Source organism: Dendrobates tinctorius, unplaced genomic scaffold (genome assembly GCF_039654945.1).
Source record: "Dendrobates tinctorius isolate UK_male_01 unplaced genomic scaffold, ASM3965494v1 ptg000370l, whole genome shotgun sequence".
Taxonomy (NCBI): domain Eukaryota; kingdom Metazoa; phylum Chordata; class Amphibia; order Anura; family Dendrobatidae; genus Dendrobates; species Dendrobates tinctorius.
In genome coordinates this window covers 3,418,594-3,426,627 of record NW_027362036.1, presented here as the reverse complement: position 1 = coordinate 3,426,627, position 8,034 = coordinate 3,418,594, and the positions used below count along the sequence as shown (strand labels likewise).

General features: G+C 44.4%; 1 long non-coding RNA gene across 1 annotated transcript; it reads right to left on the bottom strand.

The window, feature by feature from the left end:
* Positions 1-6,709: 6,709 nt before the first annotated feature.
* LOC141075763 (uncharacterized) lies at positions 6,710-7,753 on the bottom strand. The gene is made up of 2 exons (XR_012227340.1): positions 7,534-7,753; positions 6,710-7,370 (listed from the first exon to the last, which is right to left on the bottom strand). It is a non-coding gene; the product is annotated as an uncharacterized lncRNA (long non-coding RNA).
* Between the last annotated feature and the right edge of the window lie 281 nt (positions 7,754-8,034).

The following is an 8,034-nucleotide window of genomic DNA, read 5'->3' as shown; positions in this document are numbered from 1 at the left end:
TATTGTAGTACCAGAAAACGTTTCGGTCAATATAGACCTTCTTCAGCTACTACAGTGTGAGAAAAATAAATAAATAAACAAAAATAAATAAAGTATGTACAAAAATCACATAAAATGCAATTCGGTCGTGGATATATACAATATTATACAAGAAATACTACAACAGAGACCAAAAAATATATCTTGGGTGCTCAGATTGAAGGAGAAAAGGATAAGACATACCGTGCTAGTATGTTTGAAAGTAGCTTGAAGGTGGGCGCTTTTTATGTTATTCACTGATAACGCCTAAAAGAAGTGATTTGCGCTGTTAAAGTGTATACATAAGGTCAATGAGGTGGTGTTACAGAATGGTACATACCAGTAATCAAACGGTCAGAATGCTGCTGTAACGCAGGATAATCTGTAAGGTAAACGTCACGTAGGATGACATAAAACAGCGGTAAAGTATGCTGTATATCAAAGTTGTGAGTGTCGCTATAAATGGCGAGGTAGTTAGCTTAATAGTTGAAAATATCAGCGCAGCCTGGTCCTCCTGGATGTAGGTAAACACCACTTGTCAGTGGAGACAGAGGCGAGCTGAGCTTAAGTGGAGGAAGGGCGTGTCTATGGCCTTGACGGACAGGAGGGTAGGGCGAATGGAAGAGAGCTGGGTGTTGACGTCAGCTGAACTAATATGGCTGCGAGCTCAGAAGCAAAATAGGATGCATTGTAGTGTAATAAAGGGTTATAGAGTCAGGATGCACTGTTTTTCTGTGTGAAATTCATAGCGGTATAGGGGGGAGACTATGAGGAATGTGTATACATCCGAACGTATTAATTATGTGACCCTGTTTTTATCCATATGATGGGTGATTATGTATCACTATGTGGGGGAGGAAAATATATAATATATGTACATGAATACATGAGAGACATTTTTACATATGGAAACAAGTGGGAAAGAAGATGAATAAATAAATACACCAAACAAGTATAATGAGGATGGATCCAAGAATAGAGATGAAATTTTCCATGGAAAGCATATAGTATAAGATGGGTGCAGTCCAACAGAGCCATAGGTGCAGATCACATCAATATAAGTGACTCTATAAAAAAGAGATAAACGTTAGTCATGTTTGAAACGTAATCATAATCAACATTCGTATGAGACAATGGTACAAAATTATTTTACAAAAGATAATAAATCATAATCTCGGGTTAAATCTTTAGGTTCAAGTGTCTCAAGGGTGTGTATCCAAAAGGCCTCACGGCGTTTTAGAGTGGTGATCCTATTGCCACCTCGTCTGGGTTGAGGGACGTGTTCAATGATCTGGAACTGTAACTGGGAGATATTATGGCCAAAGGTGATGAAATGAGAAGGAATGGGAAGCAGAAGGTTCTTGCATCGAATGGTGGATTTATGTCTTGAGATCCTATCCCGAATGGCCTGGGTAATCTCGCCAACATATAGTCGTCCACACGGACACTTTATAAGGTACACGACAAATGAGGTGTCACATGTGAAAAATCTATTTATAGGAAAGCTTTTTCCTGTAAGGGGATGATGGAATTTATTGCCTTTAAGTACGTTGCTGCACTGCATACAATGCAGACAAGGGAAAGTACCTGTCTTTGGTCACCGTAAAAAACGTTGTGTTTTGTGAATGTTAGTGCCTATGTCAGCTTTGACTAGGCTGTCTCTGATGTTTGGTGCTCTCCGAAAACAGGGTAGAAAAGGATGCTGGAATTCTGGTATGTCAGTGTGGGCGGTAGAGAGAAGCGTTAGCGGTAGCGTTTGATTTAATGACCCTCACCATAGAACATCTACAGAAGGCCATTGAAACCAGCACAGAAAAAATCAAGAATAGAGATGAGCGACTTAGCCTTTTTTCGGGTCGAGTCGGGTTTCACGAAACCCGACTTTCGCAAAAGTCGGGTCGAATGAAATCGGCCGATTATTGTGAAAAGTCGAAGTCCGACTGAAACACGAAACCCAGTGTAAGTCAATGGGGAAGAGAAGTTGGCAGTGAGTGGAGGACAGGAAACACACCTACAGTGCCCATTTTAATGCCAAAAAAATCAATTCTTATTCCATAAGCTTGTCAACCTTAATTTACTTTATAATAATAGTTAGGCATTGAAAACTGGGGGTTATTTGGCTAAAGTTGTGGGGGGGGTAGTGCTGGCTCCAGATTTTCGTGGGCCCAGGGCCAAAGAGTGTCACTGGGCTCCTTTAACACATAACACCATTCATGATCCTTTGATACGGCAGAGAAATAGCGGTACAGTACAATGAAAAATACTTCAATTCTTACATCACATGACTGATATCCATTTTAAATTCTCCAATGGCTCCTAAAACAGACAGTATATTCCTCCATACAGTATTATGGCCACCACATAGTGTGCCATGCAGAGTGATGAGGCCCATATATTTCTCCATACAGAATCATTGGTCCCATATAATGTTCCATACAGTATATGATGAGCTCCACATAATGCTACAGTGTATGTTGTTCACCATGGATGAAACTCCAGTGTCTTTTGGGCCCAAATAATGCTCCATATATAATGGGCCCCATTTCTAATGTTCCAGTGTATAATGGGCCCTGTAAATGCTGCTCCAGTGACTGATGTCACTGAATGGTGGGCCCCAAATATAATTCTCAAGAGTATCGTCCTCCCCAAAAATTGCTCCCAACCTTTAAAACAATTAAATAAGTCTCCTCGCTAGGGAATCCCTGTACTCTGGACTCCTCATCATCTCCATCTTCCTTCTCTCTGCACTTGGACTGTTTAGGCAGAGGGCGCACAGACGTGATGTCATCGCGCTTTTTGACCAGAATATCACTGTCAGGAAAAGTGTTTGGTTTCCGGGGGCAGTATGGTTGCAAAGCTGAACCTTAAAGGAATGTCCAGAAGGGCACCACCAGGAGTGGAGCCTGCGGATTAATTGGACTCAACACGGGCAACCTCAACCATGCCATCCACAAAAAAGCTGCACAGATTGCAAGCTTAATTCCGTTAATGAACGAGACTCAAGCATGCCCCCGCGGTCCACGTCCAGCTTACTAGAGGGACACGCGAGGCTCTGGCACGCAAGATCGGCCAATAACAGGTCTGTCATGCCCTTACATGTCCGGGGCTGCACGGTGCTACAATGAAAGGACCAGAGTGTATCGCTTACAGGTGCGGATAACACGCTGAACCCCGTTAGTGATGGGGATCTGGGATTACAATTCTTCCCAGTGAACAAGCATTTCCCAGTAAGTGCAGGTCAACCGTAATTCCGGAATTAGGCCTAAACGGCATTCCAGAAAGAATGTGAAAAAAATAAGTTTCCAAACCACAGGTGCTGTAGCTTGCTTAACAGCTGGGCTCCTCTGCTGTGTAGCACACAGTTCTTACATAAACAGGCGGCATAGCTTGGTTCACGGGTGGCCAACTCTGCTGAGTAGCATACACAGTTACTAGGCCCAAAGTAGTAAGTGGTGTAAATGCAGTAAAAAACTGGTTCTTTCATAAACAGGCGGCATAGCTCGGTTAATGGGTGGGCTCCTCTTCTGAGTAGCAGACACAGTTACTAGGCCCAAAAGGATTTTCAGGACAATATGCGGTAAAAAATTATTAGAAACACACACGGTGTAGCTCCTTCACACGTGTACTACACCGCTGGCTACAAGACACCGCTACTATGCCCTAAAACTGTCTATTATCATTGAAAACCATTATTAATGTAAAAAAAAGATACACTTTTGTTTAACGAAACGTTCTCGAACGGAAACTCGAACAGCCAAATTTGAATCAAAGTGTTGTAGTTCGACGAACGGATCTAACACCGCTCAAAACAGCTAGAATTTGAACTTAGCCAACAGTTCCACTCAAACACCACTCATCTGTAGTCAGGAGGCAGAATCAGATGGTCTCAGGCACAGTATGGATTCGACAAGATTGCAGACAGTTGAGAAAGGGTACAGTATCACCGGATAACAGGTATATATAGCATAGTTTAAACATTTCAAATCTCCGTGTTTATTTCCGGAGTCCGACAAAGACACTCACAGCCTCAGTATGGATTAGACAGCAACCTAAAAAGTAGAAAAAAGGAAATGTTTTTGAAGCATACACCAGTATACACTGTTGAGGTATTTTTAAATCTTCATATATATTTCTGTCTCAGTAAGACAGTCCAGACTCTCTGCAAGAGGAAACGAGATGGATAAAAGTACAGACATAAAGTTGAGTGATTGCAGAAATTTAGGAATTACTAATCACGGGAAAAACTCCCGGGAGAATTCTCAGAGGCGATGCTGACCCTCAATTACTATGTGTGTGGAGACAGCGAAAACAGTTCTTTGTGAAGAAATGGTTGCTGTATCGCAGTACCGTTGATCCCATCACCGTTACTCATCTCCATCAAATTTTGATCACAGGGAGAGATGTAGACATGGTCCTCACTGCCTATCATGATCTGTCAGGTAACTTTGGAGTGCAAAAGACAGAAGCCACAGGCTGTAGGCGATTCTATTGGATTGGCATGAGAGGGCACATTTAAAAATGTGGGCAGGAATGTCACACGTCTGTGAGTAGGAAAACTGTGAAAGCTGATGATAAACCACCACTGCATCTCATTGTGAGACGACATCCATAAGAAATGGAAGCCATTGATCATCTGAAGCTAGAGCCCGGCCAGCAGGACAGGGCATAGCTACGTCTTAACCATCATCTATCAGTTCACCAAATTTGTAGTGGCAGTCCCAGGGAAGGATTTGACAGCCCAGACTACACAGCGGAGGAGCAGGGAGAGGTAAATATTGCAAATGCTGGGGCCCTGCCCAAGTAAGGGGGGCCCACTCGTGGGTGTCGATACTGGCACTGGGCCCCTCATAGTACGGCGGTGTGTCTGACGGCGGGTGTGCACCCCCACCATCAGAGACACTTGATTGCACCATGAGGGACCCTGTGCCAGTGCTGGCGCCCAAGAGTCGGCCCACCCACCTGTCCAGGGCAATGGCACTCGCACGGTTGCGTGCGCTAGGTGGTGACCCCGGCCATGGGGGGGGAGGCAGCCCAGTTAGGGAGGTTTAAAAAATGGCATATGTTGATGTTGGACATTCAGCAACTGCAAATGGAGGAATTGGACAAGTCCGAGGAAGAGGAGGACAAAAGCGAGCCATTTTTCTGGCAACCTATGTGTCATCAGGGGGGACAAAATCCTTCGAAACCCATGTATGGTTCATTTTAATGAAGGTTAGATCATCAACATTTTGGGTCGACAGATGGGTCCTTTTTTCTGTCAGGATGGAGCCAGCAGCACTGAAGACTCTTTCCGATAGCACACTTGCAGCAGGGCAAGCGAGCTCCTGTAAGGCATATTGTGCCAATTCAGGCCAGGCGTCCAGTTTAGAGGCCCAATAGTCAAAGGGGAATGACCTGTGAGGGAGAACAGCGATATGGGACGAGAAGTAGTTTGTAACCATAGTTGACAATTGCTGTCTCCTGTCACATTCAATCGATGCAGTATTACCAGTCGTGTGAGCGGGACTTGAAAAATCAGTTCCCAACATGGTCATGAAACCCCTGTCTCCAACACCACTTCTGATGTGTGCACCACGAACACCTCTTCGATGTTGCCCCCTACGGCTCGTGTGAGAACCATCACTGCTGCTAGGTGCTGGGAATGCCTCAAACAAATGGTTTACCAGAGTTGCTTGTTTGTTAGCCAATATTAGGTCAAGGTTCTCCTGTGGCATGATGTTTTGGAATTTGCCTTTATAGCGTGGATCCAGGATGCTGGCCAACCAGTAGTCGTCATCGTTCATCATTTTGGCAATGCGGGGGTCCCTTTTTAGGATCTGCAAGGCATAATCTGACATATGGGCCAATGTTCAAAGTGTCAATGATGCAGTGCGACTGCTTGGTGGAGGAGCACTTTCTGGCAAATCCACATCCCTCCAGTCACGCACAAACCCTGTACCAGACCTTGCCACGCCAACATTTTCTCTTGCCCCACGAGAAGCATCCTCCTCCCCTAAATAATCATCCCCATCATGATCCTCCTCTTCCTCTTCTTCCTCCACCTCGTCCAGGAGAGGTACCGGAGCAGACAATGGCTGACTGTCATCGTCTTCCCTCCTCCTCTTCCTCATCCTCCTCGGGTGCAGACGCCTGCTCCTCAATGTGTGTCAAAGTTTGCATGAGCAGACGCATAAGTGGGATGCTCATGCTTATGATGATGTCGTCTGCGCTTACCAGTCGTGTGCATTACTCAAAACACTGAAGGACTTTACAGAGGTCTTTCAGCTCCGACCACTGCACACCAGACAACTCCATGTCTGCCCTCAACGTGCCTGGCCGTGTATCCTCCCACAAATGCATTACAGCCTGCCTCTGTTCGCACAGCCTCTCAACCATGTGCAGGGTGGAGTTCCACCTTGTTGCAACATCGATAATTGGGCGGTGCTTGGGAAGTTGGAGCAATTGCTGCAGCTTCTGCATACGACTGGAGTGTACGGGCGACCGGCGGATGTGCGAGCACAGTCTTCGGTCCTTCTGGAGCAGGCCTGTTAACCCTCCGTCAGGCGCAATATAGATTCTCCTCAGTTCATGCGCAATGTGCCTGACAAGCACAGGTCAGAAAACCACCTATAGTAGCTACATATTTCAATTTCAGGACTATAGAAGTAGTCAGTGACCTTCAAAGGAATGTATTAAAAGAGATTACACCAAATCAGATGCAAAAAAAAACATTTATTAACCATAAACTTATTAAAACTAAAAGTACGACTTTTCGGTAGTACCGCCAAATAGGCTCCAGTTATCTTTACTTAACTATTGCTTAAATATAAAATTATGGAAAAAAACTTAAAGGATATTGCACTTAGATGTTACATAATTATTTTCTACTCATCTTCAGTGGTTTCAATTGCAGCAGAAGCAGCACAGGTACACTTAGAAAAGCAAGGCTGGCAGACGAAAGTTGCATGGGAAAGGCAGATTGATTCTTTACATATTTTGCAGTCATATTTAGAAAGCCTTCTGAAACCAGATACAAATGAGCAGGTAGTACAACTGCGTCTTTTAGAAGGTGGTAGAGTCGGTGTTTGTTCTGGAACATCCTTGGGACGTCCTTTGCATTTTTATCTTTGCCCAAATAATAAGCTAGATCTGTGTCTGTTTCCTCTGTATCAGTGTCATCACTATCCTGCTCTGTTCCAGAATCAGTGTTACATTCTGCTACCTCATCTTCAGATGAAATGTCACTAGATTCCTCTAAATCCTCAGTTACTGCTGGTTCTTCCTCATCATCTTCTAACAAAAAAATCTTCATTTCTTCTAAATGAAGGGGTTTAGATGAATCATACTGTTTTCTGGCCATTGCAGCAGAAAATCTGAAGCAAGAGAGAAAGAGTATGTGTTAGGGCGCAATGTGCCTTAGAAGCCACCCTCCTTTTGTCTAAGAAAACAGTACTTATGTACACTAACTTAGCATTAATCCTTCATAAAACAAGCTAAATACACAATCGTGATTAATTAAATAAAGAAAATACTAACCTTTCAATTTGTGTTGAAATCAGGCGCAATGTGCCTGAGAAGCCAAAGTGTTGATATCTGCTCACTAGAAGGTCTGCTGAGTCACTGTGATATCAGGTTTCACAGAGCCTGTAGAGTCAGGAGATAACTAGGAGGGGTGGGGTTTTCTGATAAGTGGGCAAGGAGAGAGAAGTGAAACTAATTACTGTGTGCCTGTCAGATCTATTGCGCCTGACGGAGGGTTAACTCTGGATAATTATTGAGGAAGCACTGCACCACCAGGTTCAAGGTGTGAGCCAGGCAAGGTTTGTGTCGGAGTTTTGAAAGGGCTATGGCTGCCACAAAATTCCGGCCGTTATCACAAACTACCTTGCCTGCCTCAAGATGTAGACTGCCCAGCCATGACTCAGTTTGTCGCTGCAAGTAGTCGGCCAGTTCCTCCGCGGTGTGTCTGTTGTTGCCCAAACACATCATCTTCAACACAGCCTGCTGACGCTTACCACTAGATGTTCGATAGTGGGA